Consider the following 13,126-nt stretch of genomic DNA (forward strand, 5'->3'; position numbering starts at 1 on the left):
GCTTTTCATGTGGGTGAACTAATCTGACAGCCAGTAGGAGCTGCTCTTGTCTCTACCCCTAAAGATTAGGTCATCAAAGTGGTGTTTTTGGACAGAAAGAATTAGTTTTCTCTCCTTTCCATGTAAAGAAGTTTTTTTTTCTGGGGAAAAAAGAAAACTATATATTACAGGAAATTCTATTTTGGGCTCAGAGTTTTCTTCATTTTGCATTTCTGTGCGATGGGCTCCTGGCTGTCTTTTGACAGACTGCTGTCATCCGAGTTGATCTGCTGCTCTGAAACTCCAGATGTGCCAGGGAACTTTGGAGAGCATGGGTAATGTCTTGCTCCAGTAGTTTTGGAGGCAATCTCATGCTGTTCCAACTTGAATTTTACCTTGAGCTTTTTTGTTTTCATCAGAGCCTCTGTAAGAGAACAAGAGCCTCTGTGTCTTGGCAGTGGATAGGCAGATGCAGGGGCTTTGGACTCGTACAGCTTTTCAGAAATCTGGTTCTGTTAACTCTAGGTGCTTGTCCGCTGCTCTGCAGAGCACAGAGAAATGTGCTGATTTTGTGACAAAGTGCCCCTCTCTTTAGAGGGGCTAGAGATCCTAGCAGAGTGTTAGAATGGAACAAGGAATAACCAATAACAAGTAGAAAGATTATTCCTTGAAATTAGCTAACAAAGGCAACTACTCCTAATTCACAAGTAAGTCCTGAAGTGCCAAAAATATGCTTCATATTTTTTCTATTTCTGATGGGATTCCAGATACCTGTCTCTGAAGTCAAGGGAGTTAAGTAATAAATTATTATGAGATCAAGGTTGGGGTTCTACTGTTCAGTGACATTCTGACAAATGAGGTGTAAGTTTGCATGTCTGTACAAGTGACTAAGAGCTTTTTTTTCCTCCCATAGACAGATTTGTGCTATTTATACAACTAGACATTAACAAAAGTTTTTAAAAAGGTTTTTGATCCCAGGCTGCTTCCCTGGTTTGGTGCAGATTGTTAATCTTGACTCAAAGGCCGTTCAGGCCTGGCTGAACATGATGCTCTGCTAGCGCAGTTCAGGCCTCTGAGCAGAGGGGAAACCTACACAGCACCCACCTACACTGCACCTGGTCTGCGAATCGGCATGAGGCTCAATGGAGGAGTTAAGCTATGCAAGATCATAGATATTATACCAATAAGAGAAGGATGGGGTCAGGAGAGCCAGAAATGCTTGAGTTTTTTTTTTTTTTTCCAAACAGCTCCATTTTTGTTGTTCACATGTAAATAATGCAAAGAAAGAAACGTTCTTGCCTACATCTTATTACTTTTGTATTATAGCTCTTATGCTGCTTCCTCTGAACCCTCTGAACCAGGAAGGATCATGATTTTTAGGTGTCTTCAGGCATATGAATTATAGATGGTATTTGGATGCAACCTGTTGGTAAATAGCAACTATTACCACCTACGTGGTTGGATCCCCAGCTAGACAGAAATGCCTGAGACCTCCCTCTCTGTATTGTGGTGTCGTAGGTTGCTCAGTCTTCAGGGCATCCACTGAGTCAGGCGCTCCCTTTACTACTGTGATGACATTGAGTATGGAGTAGGCACAAGGTTGAGATCTATATGTTTCTATGTGCTAAAATTTATGCTGTGTGCTGTAACTGGTGTCATTTAGAAGCACTAACTACTAAAAGTACTAGCTTTCAAAACAGAAAAACAGGACTTAACACTTGCTCAGTTATATGTGTGCTTCAAATGCAAAGGGTGCTTTTTGCATGTGAAACAGTCGAGGTGAGCTTTGTTCAGCGTGGTATTTGTGCTCTTTAAAACTAGAATCCAGGGGTTAAATGGGTTAAACATGTGCAAGTGTGTGTACACAATTGTAAGGCTAAATGTCCTCCAAGGATTTTTAAAACCATGGAAAAGCACCCAAGATACTTCAAAATAGCAACAAAAAACTATTTAAGATTGATTAATTTTAGAAGCTGTTTATTTTAAATAGCAGCTTCAGCTGTGAGTTTTATAAATCTTAAAAGATATGCAAGGTTTCATACACCTACAAAATCTGTCTTTTGTAGTAATGGTTTTCTGATTAATTGCATATGTTCGGCACTCACAAAGTTGAAGAGTATTTGAGTGCCTGAAATTATAGGCACTTCAGCAAACCAGCAAAGATATCTACAATGTAAACTCGACACGCACATGGGCTGCCCTGCCTATGACCTTAATCTTACCCTAGCAGGAGAACACAGAACATGATGCAGTTGGTGCTTTTTTCCTGATGTGTTTTGAAGCATGTACTAATTACACATCCATGTAGATGTTATGTTGTGGGTTCAGGTCACTAGAGTATATGACAAAAAAGTCACTTGACCTCATAAAAAGTTACATCTTTAAGGGGTAGCACACGAGCAACCCAAATTCTCTATGTTACCCTGTATCTCAATTTTTTTAGAACATCTATAGTGGAATATAAGTGCTGTGGTAACATTAGGGCTTCCTTTTAGCTGAGTTGATTTAGGGCTTTTGAAGTGGACAAATACAATTATTTGGCAAGTGTATTCACTGTGCCTCAGTTTTCTCAGAATAAGATACTAATATATTGTTTACAGTGCCTATTTTTGAAGGATGGCATAAGACTTAAAGGTTGCACCATCTTCTGAAGACTTCAGATGTTTGGTAGCAGTTATGTTTATTGGAAAGCAATATAACTGTTATAAAACAATGTGCAAGCTACTGAACCTTGTAGTTCCCCATTAAGGAACTTTGCCACTGTTCAGGCCAGTGGATACTTAAGGTGTCTGCAAAATTTTTTTGCATTGTCTTTACTGTTACTTCAAGTTTTACATTTTCATTCTAAGGAGAAAAGAAGCCAGGTATTTTACTTGGTGATATGGAAACTAAATTGGGGAAGGTTGCTGAAAAGGACATAAATTCTGTTTTGCTTTGTGCTTGCTTGTGTATTTATGATCCTTCATGATGCCTTAGTAATTTTTGGTAGCTGTAGAACTCAAACTCAGCTTCATGGTATTTAATGAAGTGATTTAATAAAAAGGATCTAAAACTCTGACTTAATTCACTGGCAAAATCTCAAGTTTTGGAGACTGATTGGAATCATAGACCTATGTGTCTGCCTTTGTAAGCACTGCAGGTTGACAGAGCACCGTAATAAATGAAGTATCAAATGTGCTACTGTAGCCAGCCTTGGAGACCCTGAGCTTACCCTTATTTCAGAACAAGACTTCAGTTCTGCTGATCTGGGTCTTCCTTCAGTTTGGGCTGTTTTAGTTATGTGTTTTGGGAGAGTTATTCTTTCCCAATTTCAAGTGCATAGTACCATTTTTTTTTCCATTCAGTGGTATGTGTCCATTCAAGGTGTTTCTTTTTTAAACAGGTTTCTTGGCATGCGTGAGGGGATTTTAGCTTAAAATATGTTCCAGTATCAATGAAAGCAGCATTATATATAATGAAAAACATTTAAGGCTTAAATTTAACTATGTGCTGAACAATCTTGCAGTGCAGGAAATCAGCCACATTTTGCTCTTGCTAGGAAACTGTGCTCTGATTTGGTGGGGTGCCAGGGAGGCTGTTGCTGTTGCCCATAGGTCTCAGCTGCCTGGTATTGAGCTGATTATGGGCACTGTGCTGTGAAAGGTGCAGGTTAAGGTGGGTTTTGGGGTACCTGGCTGTGTTGGGTGCCAGCGAGCCCTGTGCTGCGTGGTTGCAATGGGGTGATGAGGTTATGTGCTCCAGTGCAGGGACTTTCTGCCCATGGCAAGAAGCGATTGCTGCTTCCTCGTGCTCGGGCTGGCATTCCCTTGTTAGGGAAGGGAGAGGAAATGGTATTTCTCTTTTATGGTTCTTGATCTTGTGCAGGTGCTATTGACAGACCGTGCAGAAGTGAGCGTTGATATCTGCACATGCATCCATGTTACACTCGTGAAGTATAAGTTATCCTGCAGTTTGGCATTTAAAGGATAACTGAATATTGCTCTTTATAAAATTGCATGAAGAATGACCATTGGTTTGATCAGGTGCTGTGTTTCTTCTTTCCTGACTCATTTCTGAAAAATTAACTTTTGATAACATAACTGAACACTTCATAGAAACTCTCTTAATCACTCCTATGGGTGAATTTCATTGACTTGAAATTTAAGAGCTAATTCTCACTCTTAAGTTATATTCTCCTCAATTCTCATTGGCAGTTAATGAAATAAGAGAATGATAAGGAAATAATCAAACATTCTGCAGTTAGGACTACAGCACATCAGGAGACAAATAAATACAAGTCAATACATCCTTTCAAGAGTTTAACTTGCCCTTGTTTTGCAGCCTTTGATCAGTGTCTATTGCAAACGAAAATCGTCCAGAGTGCTTGTCTGATCCTAAAGCCATATGTAACCCTCGGGTGAGGTGTGGGGAAAGTCGAAAGCAGCAGGTATGTGGAAAAATGATTGGAGGGGAAAAAGGTTCTGTTCTGTATTTTGGATTATAATACCTTATTGCAGGTGCCTCTGAACTTCATGTGGATCATATATTTATTCAGAATTCCTACCACAGATTAGGGTTAAAAAAACTCCCTGTAAAGGAGCACTTGGCTCTAATATATACTACATTTTCTCTTCCCTCAAACGAATTTCTTTTCATGGGTTGTTTTCTGCCTCCTCTGTTTTCCAGAGTGCTCTGTGATCTGCTAGGCCATTATTTGGAAAGACCTTTTGGAAATAGGGAACAGCAATGTTTACCAAAATATTATTAGGTTAATTCCAGCCAGGCTAGCTTTTGGGAGAGGTCCCTGACATTGAACAAACCTGTTTCCTTCACTAGGATGTGTCAGTTAGAAACACCAACTGCAAGGATTTCTTATGTTCTCACGAAAAAGGAAGGAAACAGCTGGTAAATGTTTCACAGATGGTAAAGCTCTTGGCATCTCTCAGGAGAGGGCCACCCATACAGATGGCTCATTATTTTAACATTTGGATTTTCATCTTATTAAAACATCTTTTTTTTTTCCCTGGTTTTATTTAGCATCATAAATTCTCTTACACTTTAGTTAACAACTCAGTGATTTGGGGGAAGTGTGTGTGTGCGCGCTATAAGGAACATCATTTGGCTAAAACATGTATTTGCATCATTATTCTCAGTTCTGATGTGTAGTGAGTGGACTTGAACCTGATTAAAAACACCAAATGCTTAGAAATATGACTTTATCAAGCAAAGGTCAGCTAAGCCTGTATAGAAGCTGAATTATTCAGCAAATGAAGAAATGCACTGACTGAAACCAGCAAACATTTCTATCTTGGGCATTGCATCAGCTAATGCTAAGATGCTGTCTGTATGCACCGTAATAGATGGGCATTGCTTGTGCTGAGTATTAGTAAATATGCTTTGTATTTGCAAATCACTATAAGTACAAAATAATACTTTTAGAAGACCTGGTCAATAACCAGATAATTCTCTGTTTTTCAGGGATGTTTGCAAAATGATGCATTAGCACAGGCAGCTTCACCTTGCATTTATGATGGCATGTTCAATCATAAACATGCAAATAGATGGTATGTTTAGCATATGTTGTACATAAATCCAAGCCTCCTACGTAGGTTAGTATATATCATTAGTCCCATTTGGCTGATGGGGGAAGGAGGGGAAAATGATGCCAAAAGGTGACAGAATTTGCTCTATGACAGAAGAAATTGGGGCAGGCTTGCATTGAGATTGGCTCTTATGACTTTAGTGCCTTCCTGCTAGGCTTTCTCCCTTCCTGCTAGTCCCATCAGTAGCTGGTGCTTTGCACGTGCACAGTTGGAAGAAGCTAAGGCAGAGCATTTTGGTTGGTTTTGTAACACAAAACATCATGCAGGAGAAGGAAGAAAAGTCCTGAATGCAATGCCAAATCTTTGGCCTCTGCATTTTCCAGATACTCTTTTAGACTTCATTAAGGCCCATCTATATAGGCTTGTGCTATAAATATGGATTAACTATAGTGCAGATTGCTATTTTTAATCTCTGTAGATAGATCCATGTGGCAATTGATGCATGCACTACTGCTGTCTAAGTCTCACCATGGGCCCAACAAAGATATGTTCTGCTTTAAATACTCGGAGTTCTCTGATTAGGCTTGGTCTTCATGTGTGTGTGTTTGTTGTTGCCTTTTAATTAAAATAATCAGGAGCAGAAAACAAAATCCTATATTTATCCCCTGTATGCATGAGCAACTCCCCATTGATTCCAATAAGTTCCATACGCAGCAAATGTTTGACCTGAAAGTCAATCACAAATATTCCATTAATAAATATAGGGATGGATATGGGGTGTGTGTATCACTGGAGCCCACTGCTGCCCATATAGTAGTGCTGATTTACATCAGCTGAAGAGTTGGCCTGTGGAACTCAAATTCCTTCTGAGATCAAAGATCTGTCAGCAAATGGTAAACTTCATTTGTATTTTTCTGCTTTCTAATTTAAAAATAGCCAAATTGATTTATTATTAAATGGCTTGGCTCTTATGGCAAGACTTTTTTATGCCATGTTTCAGCCAGATGCCACTCTTGCAGCTAAGCTGTAAATTCTTCCAAAATGGGGTTTTTAGCTGAAATGCTGGAAACTCTGCAATGCTTGTGAGTACTACTGTGTCATGTTTATAATGGATGGTCTAATCTAACCATATACTAGAAAATGAAAGGCATGAGGGGCTGGATGGCTCGGAGGGTTGGCAGAATTGCCAACTTAAATTCAGTCATAGCCAGAAGTGACAAAGTTGTTCTTATTTTTGGAAACCTATGATGCGAGTTGTGGAGATACGGTCGATTTGTTGCCCTCCGCTCCCGTGGGAAGCCAAAGAGCAAATGAGCTGTAGGGCCTGGCGCCCTAGCTGGCACCTTGACTTCCAGGTTAGGTGGCACTCCAAATAGTGTCTGTCTGAAGAACTTTAATTGCGCTGAGATGAGGTGCCTTCATGGGCTGTGCTAATGCACTCTTTCTGTTTTGTTGAATAGTTAACACCGTTTCATTGTATGGACCAGGTATTTAATAGCTTAATGGGCAACGGCAAGCCTCAAATTGTTGTTATAGGAGGGAAGGAGGATTTGCAGTTTTTCTGGCTCCTGCACCATCATATTGGCTGTGCTATTTATTAGTATGTTTTAATAAAGGACTCAATCTAGGCAACGAGACGACTTTTGGTAGTGTGCAAGACCATTGATCTTAACTAGGTTTGAATGTATTTTGGAGGTCACCTGCTCCAAACCCCTGCCCAAATAGGTATTGGCTTTGAAGATATATGCAACTTTGAAGTCAGATCAGTTTGCACAGGACCTTGTACAGTTGAGGGTTAGATATCTCAAAGGATGGGGGTTGTACAGCCTCCTTGGGCAATCTGTTTGCAGTAGGTTGAGCAAGTGCATCAATAAATACAAGATATTAAAGTATACTTGTTTTACTTCCTATGGAAATAAGCTAAATTCTGTATCATTTCCTGAAGATAATTTTTGCAGAGATGTGCTAAAAAATAAGTTATTAAAGTTGAAGGTATTAGGGATAACTAAGTTTGATAAAAATGGGTAGCTGGATGGAGAGGGAGAGATGTTCTGGTATGAAGGAAAGGTTGGAAGGCTGTTTGGGAATGCCTTAAATATGCTCTAGCAGCAGGAATAACTTCAGGTAGATCTTGCAGCTTCTTGAGTACCTATTGACTACAAGACACAAATACATAAAAAGTGGGGAGCTAAATTGTAATGTCATGTAGATTGCCAATGTCTCTTAAGTCCTTAATTTCAATATTTAGTGTTGATAAGTAGATACACAGTCTCTAGCTGAGCCTGAAAGCTTTCTCTTTTAATCATTAATGTCTTTATTTGTAGTTCTGGGATTTGGGAATGTTACTGTGTCTAGGAAAGGGCATAGTAGAAATAAAAGGGATAGAGAAGAAAGTAAGACAAAATTTAGAAGAGTTTGCACTTGCAACAGATAAGTGCAGCCATTACTTTCAATCTCTTCTAAAAGGAGAGTTTCTAGTCATGCATGGTAACAGATATTCTAATGGACTCCTACTTGCCCATAACATATGAACAAGCAGTGGAATGGAAAATAGCTAAATGAACTAAACAAAATATAAAATATACACTTCCCTCTTGGGACTTGCTGCTGCAAAGCATCACTGAAATGGTAGTGTTGCATTAGATTTTTGTATGGAGGCTGAGTATATCCAAATTGCACTAGCTTTAAAAGAGTGTGAGGGATACAGCCTGTTCTTGTTCGTGTGAGAGGATAGTCAAACTAGCAAAATTTAGCAGATGCTTGCACTGTGCATATGAGTGGCTGCATTGTCTTGCAAAGGTTGATTGCTGCAAACAGGCTGCAGGAGGCTGCCAGACTTCCATTGGCCCTTATATAATATGGTAGTTTGTTTCTGAAGGATAAAACATGTATCCTAATTTTGTGCAGGCTTGGTTGTTATTTGCTTTTAAGGGAGTGTGGACTGCATCTCTGAAGACTAATGTGGGCATAGGGGCGTTCTCTTTCTTGATCATTATAGGATATGGGTGTTTTGTAATTCTTCTAGTGCAAAAGAAGCTGTTTGGTGACAGGCATCAAGTCAAATTCCTGCAAGAGGCTGGCAGCAGAATACATTTGTCTGTTTAACTGCATGCAAAATACTTGTCAAGACAGATTCTGGTCCCTTTACTAAGCAGAGGCTCTTGCTACCTTGTTCCAGATAATGTGGCAGGATGATGTAGAAGTGTGTGCTGAGCTGTTACCACAACTCTTGCCACGTCACCAGTGCTGGCATCTGCCCCTTGGGATCCTCACCAGCATGTTGTGGTGGGACAAAATGAAAGGCAGAAACATATCTGGAGGCAGATCAAGAGAGAACTGCTTTCCTCAAGACCCTTTTTAGAGATGACAAGCTGTCACATTCTTTAACGCAATTGCCACCATGTCCCCACATTTGGTAGGAGAGTTATCATAGGAGTGAACAATTCCTTAGGAGTGAGGACAAGTGAAAGGCTGGGGAAAGCACAGTGCTGGTGAGACTGCTGAAGGCTCACGGGTGGTGGACAAAAGAGAACCCAAGTCCAGCCACGGAGCTTCAGCCCAGCCTCTGGTGAGAGCCTTCATCTCCTTCGTGCCTCTCCCCCTGCCGTTGCATGAGGTATATGAGTTTTTCATGTTTGGTGGCTTTGGAATGTGCAATAAACTCTGCAAAGTAAAGGTGTGGATGTATAGGACTGAGACTGTTACCCTTATATTACTGTCCCAGCATTGCTCTGCTGTTTTACAGATCCTTTTTGTTATTAAAGTTGAGCCTGTCTTCACACCTTGCCTCCCTGCTCCATGTTAACCTTACTCCCACCCCCCTTGCTTCTCCTGTTGTCTGTGCTCCTTTGCTTCCTCCTGTGTGTATTTCTTTCCCTTTGCCAATTCTAAAGTGTTATTCTATCATTTCAAGTGCTTCAAGCTACCTCTGGGGCTATCTCCTCCTTTAGCGCTCACTGACCTTTTCTGAAAGCCAACCTCACCTCTTCAACATCCAACTTCAGGGGCTAAGGAGACAGGCAGGCTCGCAGGGTGATGGTCAGTGCTGGCAGAGGCACGTTGGAAGGGGAGGAGGGAAGGATGGGCTAGAGGAGAGAGAGAAAAAAATGATAAACCTGTCACAGACTTCATCCATGAAAACTGTGGAAGTATTGAAATATTCTGAAGAAGAATAAACTCCCACTACTAAATTCATACCTTTGCCCAAAGTGAGGTTTTCCTGTTTTCCTGCTTGCTCTGTTGTCATGGTAGAGATTCTCAACATCAAAATAAGAAAAAAAAAAAAAATCTGAGCCATTTTAATTATTAACCTGTTATGCTTAAGTTTCATTATCTATATATATTTTTACTGTCTTCTACTGTGGCAACAAATGAAAGTGGTAGCGCTGCCTCTGCTGCGGTGCTTTAGCCTCAGACTCTGCACTTGCTGTGTGCCAGTAGTAATGACTGCTATAAAAGTCACTTGATTATTTTCTGCAAATTGAGATCAGCAGTAATGCACCATTCTCTTTATGGCAATTGTATACTGCTCAATGTCTTTGGACACCTCATTGAAGCATAAGTCAATATTAAGATAGGTTAATAAATATTATGGTTCTGCAAAAAGCACATATCCCAGTGCTTGTTCTCTCTAATGAAAGAGGAAGAACAAAAATTGTGGTTTTTTCCATAATTGTGTGTTTTTCCCCTAATTTTCCTATTTAGGGGAGTAAAGTGGGATGTGGTGGTGAGAATGGTAAAAGACTCTAAGGTAAATACTAATGACTATTGGTAAATCATCCTCACACTATTTGTGTGTCTGCCAGCTAAAGCAATGAAACTTCAGCAAAAATAAGCTTGCTAAAAAATTGAATCTTTTTCAACTCTTAAATATGTGATGGAGGGGAGAATGGTAGAGATGGCATGTGAGGCTTGGAGTAAGGGAACCACTGAAGTTTTATTTCTTGCCTCTTGTGGACTTTGGATTTATCCCTGGAGTTTGTGCCTCCATTCCTGGCAGAATTACCCCACTTCACAACATTGCAAGCTACTGGGTGAATTGATTCCATAGTGTTTGTGAAGTGCAAATGCAAAATAAGAACTGTCCTCTCACAGCCCCTTGTTTGTATATCCACTACCACATGGAAGTGCCCTCCAACTAAGTAAATATACATGGATGAACATTAAAACAAACCCATTGGGGATAGGCTCAACAGCCTGCCCCTTGCTATTGCATTTTGCTGTGCTCACCCTTATGTGTTGGGTGCCCACCCAAGGCTGGTGGGTCCTGGGACAGGCGCAGGAGCATCTTCTGTTTGCTCAGCTCTTTGCTTGCAGAGCCTATGCGTGCTCATGAGAACTCGGCTCATAGCCACAGCACCTGGGAAAAACAGTATTTCATCCTTTTTGTGCACGTGCTAAATATAACTATTGAAGCAAAACAATGCAGGCAGATAAACAAAGCAGTGCAAGCAGTATAAGCAAAAGCCTCTTCAGCAGGTCTTGAGTCAACCCGTCTCTCTCTTTTGTATGTTTTTAGCTAACAGCCCCTTGAAGTAACAAAGAGGGAAAAGGGAACAAAGATTTAATGCTACTTGTCACTGCTCTTTTAAAGATATTAATACTGGTATAAAGAGCCTGATTTGAAGCAGCTAAAACAAGGATGTTCATTGAAGGTTGCTGGTTTCCCTGTGATGTTCCTTGAATAGCAGTTATGGAATGGAGCTCAAGGTAGTAGGGTCATTTGTGATCATGACGTGGGTTGGCTGTTCTGAAAGAATTAAGCTACCTTAAACTCCTTTAGTTTTGCTACAGCCCTCACTTATATTTATCCTTCATACACTGTCCTTGTACTGTCCTTGCCACTGCCATGTTTGTAGCTGGATAATGAAGCAAACTTAGGAACTGATCAGGCTGAAAAAGTTCTGGCCAGAAGAAGGAAAAAGGAGGTGGCTGTTTGGAGTTTTCTGAATTTGCCCTGCAGCAACATAACCAGCAGCCAGCCAGAACTGAGGCACCAAATCTGGTCTTTGCTTCCAATGGAAGCAAGTTTGGCCAACCCAGAGTATTCTGGAAGAACCTGGATATGGAGGACAGCTGCTCTCCAACAGCTCAGGCAGGATGCATGGGTCTGCCTAACTGTGTATTTCTACGTGGAAATCAGACATAAGTGATTCCTGTATATAATGCATAGTAAATGGCAGGTTGATGTGTCTATACCACAAATGCATTAGTCTATTTTTTTAGCATATTGTTGTCATATTTGGTCCCTTGGAAGCTTGTGATTCACAGAGAGAACACAGGGCAGCACTCTGCCTTTACAGTGGGGCCTTGCACAGAGAGTGCATGCGAGAGAACATGCAGCATGGTCATACCAAGTCATGGTGAATTAGATAGCAAGGAAATCTAAACGCTAATTGTATTTAAGAACCTACCTCATGATTTTTTTTTGAAGTGATAAGTGAGTGATTAAGAAGGCTTGGTGTTAAATGCTGTCTGTCACTTGCAGAACTGTATTTTGTTATTAAGCACCTGGATCAAGTGCTGTGTGCCTCAAAATGTATATTTTATATGCTTCTGAGAAATAAGTCTCATACAGAGAGGAAGCCTGAGACTTGAGACCAGACCCTGTGTAACAGAGATGCGAAAAGAGGAAGCCAACAGCTCTTTCCTTCCATCTGCAGCAGGTATGTTCTTGCTGAAAATCCAAATGTGCCAAATCATATATGAGAAATGTGTGGCAGTGCTTACAGGTAGACCAGCATGAGGGCTTGGTCCCTAGTCATAATGCATAGTAACATAACAACTGCAAAGGGCAATTCCATTCTAAGCCACAAATATGTTTGAATAATTGATTCTTCTTGAATGGTTGTTCTTTCAACTTCTACCATAAATTATATTTGGAAGCAGGGAGTTTTATCCCCTCAGTGATTTAGGAGGAACCCTAAATATCATTCTATTTTACTTCTATTATGCAGCAATGCTGCTGGAGGTGCGAGACGAGTGCTGGGCTCCTCTGCAGCTGGTGGCTTTGGGACAGGTCAAGAGGTGTGAGAGAAACCACTAACAAATTGCTGACATGGGAGAGCTCCTGGGGGCTGCCCATCTGGTTGAGGAGCCCGTGTTCCTGCGCCTGCCAGAACAAGGGACGTGCTGAGCTTGAGACAGGAGAGGAGTAAATTCAGTTGGCAAAACATGCAGAGCATCGGGAAGAGCATCTCCCACGCTGAGCAACTGTTGGCACTGGCCTCGACATCGGAGAAGTGTAGCTGTTTCCCTGGAGGACTTGGATGCTTTGCTTCACCCTAAATTTGGCCCATTATTAATATCTTCCATCTTGCTTGCAGAAATGATCCCTTACTTTATATGTCATTTTTTATTTAGGCTAATGCCATTTGATGTGCCCAGGATGGGCACAAAACTAGTGCTGCTTTCTTTCTAAATACTTGATCAGCTATGTGAGAATGATTTAACTTCTCACCTGTTTTATCAGTCTCCTACTCAAAAAAGAAAAGTTTGCTGATCACTGTGTTTTCATTTACCCAAAGTACAGCCCAATGTACAAGCATTTTCCACTGATGTGAAACTCACCAGTAACAGGATCTAATCTAAAATATTCTTGGCTAATCATTAATTCATCTACTTGC

Source organism: Tinamus guttatus, unplaced genomic scaffold (assembly GCF_059628265.1).
Source record: "Tinamus guttatus ecotype Peru unplaced genomic scaffold, ASM5962826v1 Tinamus_guttatus_pri_ptg000027l, whole genome shotgun sequence".
Taxonomy (NCBI): domain Eukaryota; kingdom Metazoa; phylum Chordata; class Aves; order Tinamiformes; family Tinamidae; genus Tinamus; species Tinamus guttatus.